Below are 16,678 nucleotides of genomic sequence, written 5' to 3' on the forward strand. Positions count from 1 at the left end.
TGGAGCTTCTGTCTAAACCCCAGCAGCAGACAGAGGAGCTCTGGTCATCAAAAATACTGACCCACCTTTGGCCACTGACTGTAACAGGGCCCCACACAAAGTCACCCTGGCAGACTTCTGAAATTCCATATCCTAAGGAGGAGTTGGATCCTACCTTTGCTGTCCTGACCAAAATCCTGGCATATCTTTGGGATCAGTCAGTTGTTTTTTTGGTCAGTTTTTAATCTTTTCTCGTGATGTTTCCTCCTTTGTACATCCTTTCCTAATCATGGCAGGTGATAACGCTGTCCTGCCTGTCCCTCAGGCTCCCAGCCTGACCACTAAAATCTGGGATTTGGCAGAGCTGTCACTGCTGAAATTTCAATAGTTCTTGCTTTATAACAGCCAAACCTTCTCAGCAATGCCACAGGTAAACCTCTCTTGCAGACACGCAGTATTTCACAGATCCTTGCAGGTGTCTTTCTGTTACCCTTGAGAAATTAAATCCTACCCTGCTCCTACCCAAGGGCTATAAAAGGTCATTCTCCAGCCTGGATTGCCTCTCACCTTTGTTTTCCCATGCTGGCACCTTTCACTCAGACACACTGAACATCAGCTTCTTGCTGTGGCTCTCTGGGCACAGCTTGGCCAGCTCTCCACCTTCTGCCTCAGCTTTTATTACCTGTCAAGGCAGTTACTCCCTGCCAGGGTGCCATCATTCCTTGTTAACTTTTCCAACAAGAACTTGTATACATTCTTCCATAGGCCCTGGGGCTTGGGAGAGACATCTTGGAAACAGCCACAAAGCTACATCATTATCTGCCTTCAAAGCTTGTATTTTAATTCTTCTTTGCCATAAGGCTTAAGAAAAAAACAAAACCTTTGACATAATACATTATACAAATATAGAGTATATTATACAGTATAATATACTTGTCCACAATTTCCCTTATTTCTGTATATTTTTTATTTTGGCTATAAGCTCTTTGGGGTAAGAATTGCATTCAGGGTCTTGTTATTAGAGAAAACATAAGTACACTATTAGCCTAAATAAAGGAGGGTAATAACTTTTTCTTTCAAGAGAGGGACATCCCTGAATTTCCTGTTGGATGTTGTGAACCCTCTTCGGAGCCATGAGTGTTGACATCAGCCTAATTCCTTGCCTTTTTTTTCCTAGGGTAATGGGGCATGGTGTTAGCTTCGGGAGATTGGAGAGCAGTAATTTCAGTCAGCAGTATAAAACCCCTGATGCTTCTTGAACGCTGCACTTTTTAGAGAAGCCACTGGAGGGAAACCTCCACTACAAAACCAAACTCAGCTGCAACCTGCTCCCACACTTCCAGCTCGTCCCTCTTGCTCCCTCTCGGATGGAAGACTCCAAACATGGGTGTTATTTTTCTGGTTGTGATATCTGGTCTAAAATCAAAGAACTAACATGACCTAAAGATATTAGTTCTATGAACACATGGGGAAAAGAAAGAAAGGAAAATGCTCATGTCACTTTGGACCAGTGTTAAAGCTTGAAACTTCATGGGCAAACAGGATATTGGAAGGCCCGCTCTGGCAAAACTCAGCTGCAGGGCACCTGTGCTGACACAGGGAAAGACTCCAAGGCTGGGCCAGGAACAGCCACCACACGAGTCTGCAGCCTCCAGATGCATTTGGGCAACCAAATCACCTCTGGTGGCCAGGCTGTTCCCCTTGCTGCTGAGGAATGATGGCCATAACAAAGGTGAAAACTGAGTCCTGGAAGCTGCAGAATTTCTCTTTACCACATCAAGTTTACTCCTTTTATTGCAATCACATTTTTTTCTGAGCTAAATAAACTAGTATTTATGGTTATCCACTACTTTTCCAGAAAAAAAAAATAGCCACTGGGGAGGTGGCAATTTGACGAAGACACACAAAATGTGCCTTAAAAATATCTCTGTGAAAATATGATTCTGTTTTTGTCTGAAACAGAAGGCAGGAAACATTTGTGCTCCTGAGTAGCTAAATTTAACTTGAAAAGAATATTTATTAAAGTCACCATAGAAACTGAAATTTAGAAGTATTAGACTTATTCTAGTTGTTGCAATTATTATTTCCTCCACAGCAGGATCTGTTGTATAGCCAATAATGAACAGCTCAATGTCTGTTATAATCATAGTCTTGGGATTTTTGCTTTTTAATGGAAAACCACCAATTTTTGTGACATGGAAACTGCCCTCTCACATCCCTGTTTCAATTCACTGAATTAAAAAAACCCAAAACAACAAAAAGAAAAGAAACTTGAAACATGTACTCAGAAGGAAAGGGGCAAGGAAGAAGTTTGCATTTGCAGTGCACAATTTCAGGGCAGTATCCAAGAGTGTTTGTCAGATTTACAAATGCTTTTTTATTTGCTGATTGCTAAGCAAGGTCCATGGCTGACTGTACACAGATAACTAAGAGTCTGCTCTGCCTGTTGGTTCAGTTGTCGCTCTAAGTCGTGTCTACAGTTGTCACAGCTGCTGCTTGCAAAGCCATTTTAAAATGACTCCTCACTGGTTTGCAGAAAACCATTTTTGTGGCATGACTTCTTTACCCCCAGCATCCCCCCGTTGCCCCAGTGAGGAGCTGCAGCCCACGCTCCGTCCGTGCCTGGGAATTTCCCTCTTGTTTACCCACGGGATTACACACTCCACGTTCCTGCCGGATTGCCTCACATTGCCGTGCCAATGTGCTCCATACCAGGACTATTCTGCTTAGCAAACTTCTTATAAACAAAACATCCTCCAAAGCCAAACTCTGAAACAGCTGGTTTTGTGTGCTAAAAAGCAACTTATACTGTGAAAAATGTTCTGTAAAGTATGAATCAACCTATGCTCCCATCCCTACCCTGTGCAGCCTTTCACAGCAGCTATTCAGTGCAGTGGCTACTTCAGATTAACAGTGAGAGTTTTATCATTTCCAGTATGGATGATGTAAATGTCCTATCATGGAAGCTTCACCTTTTCTTATTGGATGTATTTTCTAAAAGTGACAATGTAATCCTGTATGCACAGGTTATATTTATCACAGCTGGCTTAGGCAGCGACAGAATTAATTAGGAAGTGTCTCAAATGTCAGATCATTAAATGAAATTGTAAAAAGGTAAATTGTAGTCTTCAGCAAGCAGAGATCTCACAAAATGATCCTTGAAACAAATTGCAATAGCTGTAAAATGTTCATTTCTTCTTTACAATTGCCTATGGAGACAATGTATATTGTTCCACATAAACACTATAACTTTTTAATTTGATGTGAAGGTCACAGCATAGAGGTTGTGATGAAGAATTTCTTTTAGTCTCTGAGGAGTGACTAAACACTGAACAAATATTTAGTTTGCATTTTATATTACTGCTGAACAGACTTTTCTTAAAAAACTCCATCTAGAGTTTAATTCAGTTCTTGTCAAAAATTTGCAGGATTAAAATTAAAAACATCAAAACATACATAACAGCTAAGAGTTAATAAATTCTTCCCTTTTTACTATTTTAATACCAAAAAAGGCACTGTAATAGTAAAAAAATGGAAAATGCAGCATATTTCCCTCTTTCCATCCTAAAGTACAAAATTTTCTAGCCTGAAATCAATATTTAAACTCAGTTGCAGAAATGCATTTTAAATAGAAAAACTCTTGTAATATAGTTTTAAAATCATGAATGTGAGGTATGTTGTTTAATGCATTTCTGGATTCCAGGGCCTCACAGGAGACTTCTGTATCAGCATGCCAGCTCTCACCCATATTACCAGAGGTAACAAGACAAAAACCAGCATGTTTTCTGGGGCGTAACATATTATTTTCCTCCCTTCTCCCTCTTTTCTTCCTGAATCAATCTGTTTGGACTGTGTCAGCTGTGGCATCAAAGCAGTATGCTACGAAAAGGGTTGTATTGAAGAAGCTTCCATCCAATTACAAGAGTATTTTGTAGGATATTTTGGGCATGGACAAACCCTATTCCTTCCTGACTTTGCAGGACTGCCATGATGCAGAACATGCCAGTGTACACGTGCAGGCACAGGCAGGGGAGCAAGCCCTTCTCTGCACGAGCTCCTGTCACTGAGCTGCACTGAGGAGGAAAGTCACACCAAAACCAAGGACACCCTTCCTCCCACTGGTTCCAGCATACTGAGGATGTATCAGCTCCAGGGGCAAAGAACATGAGTGGATAGCAGCAGTTGGTATGCCAGCACATAGTTGGGATTGTTTTATATTAAAGTTAAACACAGCTTCTATAAAGCAGTGATCCAAAATATACCAGAATTTATTCAAGGGACTTGTTTTTCCTTAAGATTACCCCCATATCCACAGCTTTTGTGTGGACACCTCTCTGCCTGGCCTCACTGAGTTAAGGTTTGTGGCTTTTATGCTGCCCACACTGATAACTGATGGAGGGTCCGGGGATTGGCCACCTTTTCAGGAACCCTTCCCTGGTGTTTCCTCCCAGTTGTAGGGTTGCAGAGATGGTCTCCACCCCCTCTCCTCTGCAAAATAGGTTGTAGAACTTATTCTTGAACTTACTGAATGCTTGGAAAGTGAAGCCACCCTTGGGGAAGGCCTCCAAGATTTTTTCCCTATAAAACATTTTTGACAGCAGCATTGCTGATCCCTTTTACAGTCCCAGCAGACTTTGGAAGAAGGGAATTCTCAGCAGAAAAGTGAACCCAGATAACCTGTGTTGCTGTCTCCTTTGCACAGTGCTGGAAAGGGGACTAGGCTTGTCCCATCTGTTTCCCCCCTAAATTCACTGAGCGAGAGACAACTGTGCCTTGGAGCACACATGTGCCTTTCTGTGTCAGTCCTTGGGACTGTGTTGGAGATGGGAAGGAACAAAAGCAGGCAGTGTACTGCAGGTGGCACTTGTAGATATTAAGCTGGATAACTTTGAAATGAAGCTGGATAACTTTGAAATTCAGGTTTCAATGCTGCCCTTGTGACTCATCTTTGTTAAACTGTGTCAGCATGTGGACCTGCTGGAGCAAGTCCAGCGGAGTGTGACGAAGATGATCAGAGGAATGGAGCACTTCTTCCATGTAGACAGGCTGAGACAGTTGGGATTGTTCAGTCTGGAGAAAAGAAGGCTCTGAGGAGACCTTAGAGTGCTTTCCAGGATCTAAAGGGGCTATCCAAGAAAGCTGGAGAGGGACTTTTATATGGGCATGGACTGATGGGGCAAAGGGGAATGGCTTCAAACTGAGAGTAGGTTTAGATTAGATATTAGGAAGAAATTCTTTACTATGAAGATGGTGAAGCACTGGAACAGGTTGCCCAGAAAAGCTGTGGCTGTCTCAATCCTGGAAGTGTTTAAGGCCACACTGGGTCAAGCTTTGAACAACTTGATCTAGTGAAAGGTGCTCATTCCCATGGCAGGGGGTGATTGGAACCAGATGATCTTTAAGGCCCCTGCCTACCCACCCACACTATGATCCTGTGATACTTGTACCCACAGACATGTGTGTGGTAGTTTCACCTAAGATATGAGATGATACTGTGTTCACAACAGAGAAAGTGTTCCCACCCAGAACTTGGCAATTCTTCATTATCCCACCAGACTCTTGGCACTCAGTGAGACCAGCAATGTATGCTGGTCAAAATGTCTGTGTGCTTAAAGGAACCCAAAAGTGACTGATCATCAGTCTCTAACCCTACACCAATCTTGCTGAATTACTTTCATTCAATCTTCATTTGTGTTCTTGCCTGATATCACACTTACTCTCCTTTATGCACCTTCCTCCTACTGCAAAAGCAAGGCCTTAGTCATCTGTTAGGAGAGTACAGGGAATGTTAAACAAGAGTATTCTTGTTTGTTTGTTTGTTTGTTCTTTGTTAAAATTGCTTCTGGAGGACATGAATGCCTTTTCTAGCTGTCTCCACTCCTCCACCTTGATCTTTGATGCTGGGAATATTTGAGAAGTACAGGTCATGTCACATGGGGTGTAGGAAGCTTAATGCACAAATCACAGGCGTTCTGATCTATTCGTAAAGAAGTAATTGGAGATTTTGTTTTCTCTTAAATGAATCTTTTGATTAACAGACTTATGGGCATTTTTTTAAAAAGAGACAGCAATAATAATAAAAAGGTCAGTCTGCTTTTTGTTTCATATTATACAATGATTAGCCTGAAAGAGATAGCAATTATATTTGTATAAGAACATTTTTCCTTGCTGTTTTTAGCCCTGTATGTTGCACTGATTAAGGGGAATTGATCTTTGCTGCCATACGGAAATGGGAAAACAAACATGAGCTCAGTGTTTGTATAAGATGTGCTTGAGGGCCACAATCTGAGCCAAGAGGAACAGTTTGTGGCTTAGCCAGACCATGCAGACAAGTCTATCGAATGTACAATGTGTCATATACAGATTTCTGTTCAGTGGACCTTTCTGTCCCAGCCTCTACATTTATCACTGTCTTCCTGACAGGAGCTCTGCCCCGTTATCCTGACTTGTATGTCATTTATCAGTGTTAAGTACAACAAAAGAGTATCTCTTTAAAGCCCCTTTACCCTTTCACATGCTTCTGCCCTTGAATAATGATATCTGTCTCTGCAGCTGCAAATATTCCATTTCATCATCTCTTTTGTATTATGTTAGTTGCTCATAAAATGATTAAAATAGCATTAGTGCACTTTAAAATGAAAATTATTATATGATTGTTGAAGTCATGTGTAAGAGAAAAGTTAAAAGCATTTGGGGGCTTTTGCTCCCTTTTTAGACCTGTCAAGTTAAAGGAATTTTGTATATAAATAAAACCCCATCCACAAAGTCAAAATATGGCAATGCGACCTCAGCCCAAATCACACAGCCCCAAGCCCAAAGCTGAATTTTCAGTTGTGGGTATAATTCATTGTCTCCAAAGGAAAAAGTGGGAATTATGACATAAACAACACAGACATTCAAATAACATTAATGGTCTTTGAACATACTTTCACATATGACTACTGCATTTATTTTACTCAAGAACAAAGGGGAAGGTGGGGAAAATGGGCCCCAAAAACTTTACAGATGTTCGGCAAAAAGTGTATGAACACTGAAAAGAGCTGCTAGACAAGATGTTTCCCAGCAGCAGATGGTGGCCATGCCTGCTACCATGTTCTGTAAGGGACTGGCTTTATAGGAAGTTGGTAACACGCTGGGAATCATAAGCTTCACAGAGTTTATGTCCAGCTACTGCCCTGTAAGGCATTTTATAGAGATGTGTTAGCAGCTCTGTAGAGCATGTACAGTCCAGGCTCAGGGTATCATTTATAGCTTGGAGATTCGATTTATAATCAATAAAAAACCCAAACCAATTGCCAGTTTGAAACTTTGCTTCTCATTTTCTCACGTGTACATATGTATAAATCACCCAGTTCTCACACCTCCTGCTCTATTTTCCCTGTTCTCTTTCTGAAAGGCAGAAAACACCTAATCTTTCATGTTTTTCCCAGCTTCCTCGTGCTCCTGTTCTCCCAGCTGCATGGATTGGACGAGGTCCCTGGCACTCCTTGGCACTGTGCTGTGTCCCTTCAGACACACTTAACAGGATGCTGAGACCTGCAGGTCTGGGCATGGCACTGATGGACCATCTGCAGGGGGAGGGACTACTGCGTGGCATGGCTGCTGTGAAGTAATGACACAGGAAAGGATTAAAGGATTCCTCTCCCTACTCCAGATTGGGGTCCTGAGACAGTCATCATCTGTGTAATGTGTGACAGAGATTGGTAAGTTGCTGTATGGTCAAAGTTCCTGATGCTGATGGGATGCCCAGGAAAGGATTATTAGTTGCAAACAGGTCACCAGCTCCTGAAGATGATACAACCTCAGGAACACAAGTATATGTGGACACAGGGCAGTAATTTGGAAAGCAGGGTGTCTCCAGGAGTTCTCAATTCCCATGTCTGGCAGCTCCTGGGGAGGGTAGGTGCTGGAGGCTGGTTGCTACCCGAGTAGATTTGTCTTCTGTATTTGTATGCTTGTGACCATTTGTTTTCAATGTGGTAATTAAGAGCCTGGCCATATATCCTGCTAATTGCCTCCTCTCTTGTTTTGCCATTGAGTTTACTTGATCCCCTGCGTATGCTGGTCTTAAATACTCTTAGCTGAAAATCATTAGATTTCTACTGAGTAGAGAAGTCAGGTTCTGGACCAGGTTTTCACCAGAGGGCAAAAAACTCTAATAGGTTTACAAAGAGGACCGTATAATGGTGTTTGCAGCACTTATGCTGGCATGCCAGACTCTGTGGTGTCTGCTTCTTGTTGACAAGTTGCTATCTCAGACTAGAGATCTGGGAGCCCTCTCAAAGAGGCTGCCAACTTGCAGTAGATATTTTTCAACTGGTAAGCAAATCCCAACCCCTGACTGTCCCAGGAGCATCTCTGGAGAGCAGTGAGGCAGTCTGAACACCCCTTCTCTGGCTGCTCTGCAAAAATACCACCAAAAGACCCATTCCTGTGTGAACATCACATTGTGCACACAATGCTTCAGACGGGCTTCTCTCAGACAAAGACTTACTCAGAGACACTATGGCAGCAGATTTTCCAAAATGGGAACTGACCTAACAGACACTTCCCAGCAGAAGTAGTACCTATTCCTTTCCCTTTCTCCCATTTCTGCGCCCTGCCACACACTCTTGTGATTTACCATGTGATAGTTCCGTGTCTCTCTGCAAATGGATGTAGCTCACTAACTCAGCAAGAACCCATTTTTTTTCCTTGGTTACCAAAAATTACAGGAGGCTGGACTGAAAGGCAGAAAATGACCATGAGAAGAGTTTGAGGAAACTAGAGGTGGTGCACAGAAGATACAGGGAACATATATCTGAGTGCAGGAAAAGGGCACAAGACTCATGTCAACATTTTTAAGGCATTAGTGAGCCATTAGATCAGCACAGCAGATGCTGATATTTAGCTTAATACATCCTTAGCTGTCCTAGAGATATTACTCCTGGTATAACTGAAAACATTCTTCTCACTAGTGCCTTGGGCTGGTGGCTCACAGCTGCCGTACGACCAGCTCATGACCTTTCAGTCATTTCCAGTGATGAGCTCCAATCTTAGGAGTGGTGTTTTTGGTGTTAGTTCCAGATGTACCCTGAATGAATTTCACCCTGTTTCCATTATTTCAGTCCAAAGTGCCATGCAATTTCTCCTGTACAACATCCCAGTTTTTCTCTGTTGGGAACACCTCCCAGCTTTGTGCCATCAACACACACCATCAACACACTCCTGACATTTGTGCTAATTTAGTATGTGCATTTAGGCCACATTTTCAACCAAACACATGCTATTTCACATACCCTGTGAAAGCTACAGCATCACTTAGTGCAGCATTTGATGCTAAACACCCTCCTGGCAAGACTATTGTAACTCCCACTGAAATCCAAAGGGGTCTTCGCAGGAATGATAGTGTGCCAGGACACCCTGCTGAATAGGCTGCAAAGTTTAAGACCAATAAATGTAAGTTGTGAAGAAAATGGTTTGAATATGCCACTGTTTTTAGGGGAAATTTTGTAGCTTTGTGTTGATCAATACAAAGGAAAAAACCCCACCCTGTGTTTAAACAAAATTACAGTGAATTGCTCAAAGGCAAAACAAAATTCTCTGCTCAGCTGTTTGGCTCACATTCATCTCCCTTTACTCCTATAGAAGTGACATTTTAATTAACTGTGTCAGGTGGATGTGTAACATCTCTGCTGAAGAGCCTGTATCTGCTCAGCTGTGTGTCATAGTTTCTATACTGCTAACATCTACCAGAGGTCACGCTTTTGTGGCAGGAGGATCCAAATCCTAAACATATACTTTCTAACATATAACCTGTCTAAGTTTTTCTTCTACTTGCACAAATGTACGAAAAGTAGTTATTTCCATATACAATTTTTTCTACAAGCAAGCAAAAAAATTTCTACAGCAGGATCAAAAATCAGTTCTTTGTGGGTAATAAACAGTTTTGCATGGGACTGGCTGGCTAAATGGTAGTGATTTTGCTCCTCGAGTGAGTGCTTTTAGCTATGAATACGTAAGTGTGCAAATGTAAACCGCTGCTTCTGCAAATCTATGTGCAGCTCTGAGGTTCACTTTCTGTGAATGTTAATGGACACAGAATTCAATCACATGAATATTCAAAGAAAGTGAACACAAAAGCAGCACAAGAGCGGCTGAAGCAAACAAATGTAAAAATGTAAGCCTGGAATCATGGCTCCCTCTGCCCCGCCAGTGCAAGTGCCTTCAACTTTGAGAGCTTTACAGTATTGACCGGACTCTCAGTTTTTCAGGTAAATATAATGTGATACAAGCCATGAGACTCCAGAGTCTTATGAGGAACATATCGGTTGTGTCAAGAAGTCTGATTTGGATCTGAAGTCTTCCTAGTCAACTGTCAGCTTAGACCTACATGGGAAAGCTGTGGTGCAGGAAATACTTTTGCTGGTGTGACAAGAAGAGGATCAGTAGCTTTATGAGAGTCCCTTGTCAACCAGGAGTGAGGGAAATAATGCTTGTGAAATTCTGTAAAAGGAAATGGATGGAGGTGACCAATATTTTATTATTAATTATAAATAAATTATTTTATTTATTTATTAATAAAGTATGTTTGGTTTTACATCGCAAGTGTGTGATTTTAGCATCAGCGAACAGAAGGAAGAAACAAAGGAGGAATAGAAATCTGTATACACACTTATATATATACTTGAACACATATTCTCAATCTGTCACCTTTAGACGTGCCCACTTAGCTGCAGCTGTGAGCAGGAACCTCTGAAAAGAGTCACTGAAAGCAGGAGTGGGCATATAAATAGAGTTAAACTCCAGGAGGCTTGGAGTGCTGCATTTTGTTATTCAGGAACTTTCCTGACGCATTTTAATTTTACACATAAAGAAATCACACACAGACACAATCTGCAGGGAAAGAACATTGGAGGTTATGAATGACACCAGCTAAAATTAATGAGAGGCAATTCAGACTTATGGAAAAGCTAATGGCATTTTCCCAAGCACATCATGGTCATACACTCAGCAGGAGCTCACCACACAGCAGTAATGTGTGTAACTGGCAACTCCCACAGTGAATCTGGAGGGAAACTGAGGCACGTAGGTGTCTGGGACTCTGGTTCTGCAAAGTACTTAAATATATGCTTCAAACAGGGGCCATTCTCACTGATGGCAAACACTTTTCCTGAACTCAGTACTTGTTTGTCTCAAATCCCTTCTCCTTAAAACAAGGCTGGGGAAAGGCTGATCTCCCCTCATTCACTTTGTAAGATGGGCAAAATGTGGCAGGGCAGAAATGAGCCCATTTCTTTTCAGTATATTCCTTTCTAATCCTCTTATTAAAAACTAAGACAAACCTGCAGTGATTAGTTCAAGCTCTATGCTCAGAATCTTCACTTCTTCATGCCACCTTCATTTCTGCTACACAGCAACTTGCTTCTTCAATAGCTACAGTGGGATATGGGATTTATTTATTTATTTATTTAGCTAATAGGGAGGGTTTGGGTAATGTAGTCAATCTAGTAGGTCATGAAGCCTGTTCTAGCAGCTTAACAGCTGATGACAGACCCTCAATAATCAGATCTAAATGCATTTTCAAGGAAATTAAATACTACCTTTCATTATGCAACTTTATAGGCAGTGTGTCAACTGCTGTTTCACTGATACTCCTCCAGAAAAGTGAGATCTGATAAAAATTTGCATTTCACTTTACATTATTTATCATAATTTTAATTTAGGCTCCATAAATGTCTCATAGTGATAATAAGTGCAACTCTATGCACAGTTGCATCAAGACCTACCAAAACTGTAGCACAGTGTCACTTGCTCTCTGGTTGGTTCCAACACAGAATAACTCTCTCTCTATTCCACCCAGTCTCAGTACCTCCTGTCTCTTCTGGAAATGCCATCAAATGACTTGGAGATGTTATAAAGACATGAGTTAAATTAATTTACTTTGAAGGATTGTTAGCATTGATATATGGGGAAATTTGCTTTGATAACTTATGGAAAATTGTTGGAAAAGCTGGTACTGCCTGCCTGCTTTTCCATTTTTCTTCAATGAGAGGATCTGGTGAAAAAGCAGAATTGGAGTAGGTTTCAGCTCCTGTAACTTCAGTCATTTAGGAAGCAGGCACATAGTCTACACCAGCCACGTGGGGTCCCTCTACATTCAGTGAAGAGCAGAGACACCTCCATCCCTCTTATTGTGGCCTCTCAGAGCTTATGCTGAGGGGCCACTGATTTTAGACAGTCCTTCCTCAGGAAGACTTGCTGTTCTTGGCTGTGGTCTGCCAAAAATTTTGCCTGAAAAAAGAATCTCTTTAAGTGTATTTTTCACAAAACCCCGTGTTCCTTGAAAATTTTCTAATCCTTCACTTTGAACAGTATCCAAACTGAAATAAAACCTAAACATCTTGTTGCTACTTTTCTTTTTCCATATTTCAATGCTCTCTCCCTTCTCTCCATTTTTCTCCTTATTTTTCTTTGGTTTTCCAAAGGAGGGAAAACAGAGCAGAAACACAGAGAGAGGGTGATTAAGCCCATTTAAGTATCCTGTTAAAGGCTCTCTAAACACAGAGCCAGGGATCTGCTCAGGTCTCTCAGGACAAGTATGGCTTCACCATAGGATATTTTCTGCAGAGTTCTACGGGATTAGGTGAGCAGGGTTACCTCTTCACTTTTTACTCAGCCATTAACCCCCAGCAATCTGCTCTCCACACTTTCAGGCTTCACAGAGTTTAAGGGACACAGGAGAATTTACAGTAATGGCTCGTTTCTGCTGGGTATGGGCCCTGGCAGCAAATAGTCTGCTCCTTTCATCAACCTGGTGACTCAAAGCAGGCAGGATGCTGCAAGTCAAACAGAGCAGCCCAGCTGATTATTCTGCAAATATTTTGCTTTTTCAAATTTGCTTACATATCAAAATATGGGTTTAGCTGATAAAAGCCAACAGCTCCATCAGAGTCCATTACAATCTATCAGGCAAACACTCAGTAATTTCCAAATTAGTCCAGAGTACAATACATTCAAGTCATCTTTATAATCTGTCTTGTAAAAAAGCCCCACTGTTATGAGAATTGCCTAAACATGGATTTACCAGGCAGATAGCTTGCAATGTAAATGACTTGTGTTTGGATAGGTAGAATGCATATCAAAATGCAAGCTCAAATGAGAGACCATATTGACTCTTTCCGAGCTGTTATGGTCTATTAGATAAATATTATCTTGGTTCAGGATTGTGGTAGTTTTCTATATGCACAGTTTCCTGATAAGCCATATGGACTCTCAGATAAAATTGTGTCTTCAGATTTCAAAAGTGATATGGCTGAATAGCTGTAATGAGTATGAGGAAGCTCCTGTTAACCAATTAATCAGAATGTGTCACTGAGTGCCCCCTCCCTGTTTTGTGTTAGTGTGGGCTACAATCATTCAGCAAACATGCATTGCTCAGTGGCATTCTGACAAAAACACATGCCAAGGGCACAGCAACGAACCCCTGTGTGAGAGTGATGAGTGTATTAGTATCCCTACACCACTGTGATCCCAGTCATCTTTCTGATTATTTTCCACCCTGTTCACACAAATGCACACATACTTACAACTCACCAACATTAACAGAAAGAAGTTTACTGGTGTCAAAGACATGGATTTGGGTTGCACATTGCTTTTTCTTGCTTAATAATAAGGTACCAAACACATTTTCAATCATCAATTGCAAAAACTCAGTGGATTTGCATTTCATCTACATGGAATGATAGCTCCGGGGATCCCTGTGTAACTTGTAAAGTGTTCACATGAACTAAAAACACTGGGACACAAACCAAGAGAAAAACCATCCACTGAACCAAGTCCTAGCTCTTTGGGTCACACACCAAGCAACCTCTCCATCCTTAACTGCCATGGGAATTTGCCCAGTGCACTTGTACGTCACACTGGTGTGGAAAATTATGTGGTGAATTCCAGTTTATTTAAAATGACTGTGTGTCTGGCTTTTTATCTTCACTGTGCACCTTTCAAAAGAGGTCTCTTGCTACCACATAAAAAACTGCAACCTGAAGGAGACAAAAAATACATTATTTCTGGATAAATCAAATTTTGTCCAGCTTCTCATCATTTAAGGAGTAGATTTTCTCCTGAAGAGCAACACAAAGATGTACCTACACAGCATGGCTCAGGATTATGCAGAGACAACCAAGGCACCTTAGGGCACCACAGGCCTTATAAATGACCTCTGGGGTTCTTTTCCATAACTGTCACTCAGAATAGGCAGCATATCAATGCATAAGTACCTTGTAGAAAGTTTTTGAAAGGTTGTAAAATTGTCTCCCAGCAGAAAAAGTGCGAATTGGCTCCTGCACAGGATGTTCCCAGATAGCTGTGAAGGGCGAGTCTCACTTTGGGAAAAGGATGGTCCAGATACAGGCAATGCCACGGGTTCCATTACATTATTCCTCACAAATGGGTTAAGCAGCTCTGTTTTAGACCATTGCTTATTTCACCTGCAGACCTTAGAAGTTAAGGCAGCAGATGACGTATCAGGAAAGCATTTTTAGCGGGTGAGGAATGTAACTTCCTTTGGTCCTCTATTCCATGACTTCCTTGTTATCTTAATATTATTTAAAACAGCTCTCCTTTGAATGGCTAAATTCATTCTCTGAAGCACGCTGCTGAAATGTAAACATCATACAACTTTGATTTCCTGTGAATAGAGAACACATGCTGTTACTGAAAAGAACATACAAGATTGCCACGCTTTTAGAAATCAAATGTTAATTATGAGTGGGGATTGAAGGACACAATAAGCTTTTGCCCATTCAATGTGGCCAAAGATAATTTCCAAACCTCTATAATGATTGTATTTTGCAGGTCTGTTTGGATTCTTGTATTTTATTAGGATAGCAGTACTTCCAGCTCCTACTGCTTGCAGAGCAAGCTGTGGCTGCAGACACTGCTTAATGCTCTTGCCTAACGCTCTTGCCTAACTTTGCAAAGAGGACACCAGCATTTTGCCTGTGTTCTTGTTCACAGCCATCCTCCCTCCATCAATCAGTGCTAAGATGTTTGGCTTTAAGCAGCTCTGCCATGTTGTAAATAAGCTGTTGATTTTTTATAGGCCAAATTACAGTGGTGTTTTTTGGTTTTTTTCCCCAGAAAACATACCTCTTTCTGTGTATCTCAGTCTGTGTGTCAAACTTCAGAAGTGAAACACAATCATGAGCCTCAAGCATCAAGAGGTGCCAAAAAACCCCCGATCACAATCAGTTGCTTTATGTTCCCAAATATTGGACCAGAGGAAAGTGAAGATCAGGCCAGAGTTTCCACTGAAACATGTGACTTACCCAACCAAAACTGCATACTTAATAGAAGTTTTGGATTCCCTTTGCTTTCCCAGGCTCTAATAATTTATGCAGCTAATTTTAAACAAAGGGGAAAAAAGTGGGAAAGAGCTAAGCATTGATAACAATGTTTTGAAGTTCTCCTAAAAACTACTGTTGACTAAAACCACTGACCTGCAAAACCCTAGGTAAGGGCACAGCACCCCCCACTTCCAACATGTAAGTCACGTGGGAGGAACAGGAGTGCTGGGCAGGAAATAATGCACACTTTATTCTTGCTGCCACAATGCAGGTTGTTAAAAGAACTCCACTCGCTTTATTCAAATGACTGTTTTGGAAATGGACGACGTTTCTGCACCTTGTATTTCAGTGCACCTTTGGCACTGCCAGACTCCAAAGCCAGCAGAGCACTCGGGCTGTTCTGAAGGCAGCTATCCCTTCCATTCTCTAAGAAATGCTGTTCTCAGGAGATTTCCAGCACAGCTCATGCTCTGTTCAAAAGGCTTGGATAGGCTTCAATAAACATCTGACCTTCTTGAGGAAGAAAATGTAAACCTCCCTCCCCTCCCACCCCAGCTGGGATTCTTTTGAGGTCCTTTTCTACTATTTGTCTTTATCTATCAAGCAAAGACAGTATGTTTGACCCTATATAAGAATAGAAGACTTTCACACTTAAAGAAGTTCTCAGCTATATTGGAAACAAGTGAAGAAGTTAAAAATTGTGAATAAATATAAAGTTTTTAGGAAGAATGTTTTAAAGTTTTTTATACTGTGAAGAATACATAGAATAACTAAAACTCCTCATGTTTCCAGGTACACAGCATATGATGAGCCCCATCCCCAACTCAGGGTGACAACTGTGCCTGTAATTATATTGCAGATTTTGTGGAAAAAGTGTAGAACTGTGTAGCTTGATCAGCCAGGATTTGGAAGGTCTCTCATGTTTTTATTTTACGAGAGCATTGCTATATTCAGTGAATTTTAATGTGTGCCATCAAAACCCCAAAGTAACTTAAACAGATGTGGGTTTTCCTTTTTATTAAATGCAAGCCTTTTCACTTGCCTTTTTTCACAGAACATTTTATGTCCTACTCCAAATTGTTCCAGGTTCAGCCTCCAAGAGAATAGCGAGGGAAAATCAGGCCATTTAAAAATACAATAGATTACCTCTGCACAGCTTTCTTTAATCAAAACCATTATAACTGATGGCTCAGAGCCTTGATTACACCTCTTCAGAGGGCACCCCTTGATTTTGTGCGACATCTCTGATTATTTTATTTACTTATTTATTTATTTATCAGCTTTTACTTTTGGCATTGATTTCTAGGTCACTGAGTTGAGGCTTTTTCTTGCTTTAAATGGACTTGCTTATTTCTCAGTGGCAGGTTATTTTT

The sequence above is a fragment of the Pithys albifrons genome, chromosome 7 (assembly GCF_047495875.1).
Source record: "Pithys albifrons albifrons isolate INPA30051 chromosome 7, PitAlb_v1, whole genome shotgun sequence".
Taxonomy (NCBI): domain Eukaryota; kingdom Metazoa; phylum Chordata; class Aves; order Passeriformes; family Thamnophilidae; genus Pithys; species Pithys albifrons.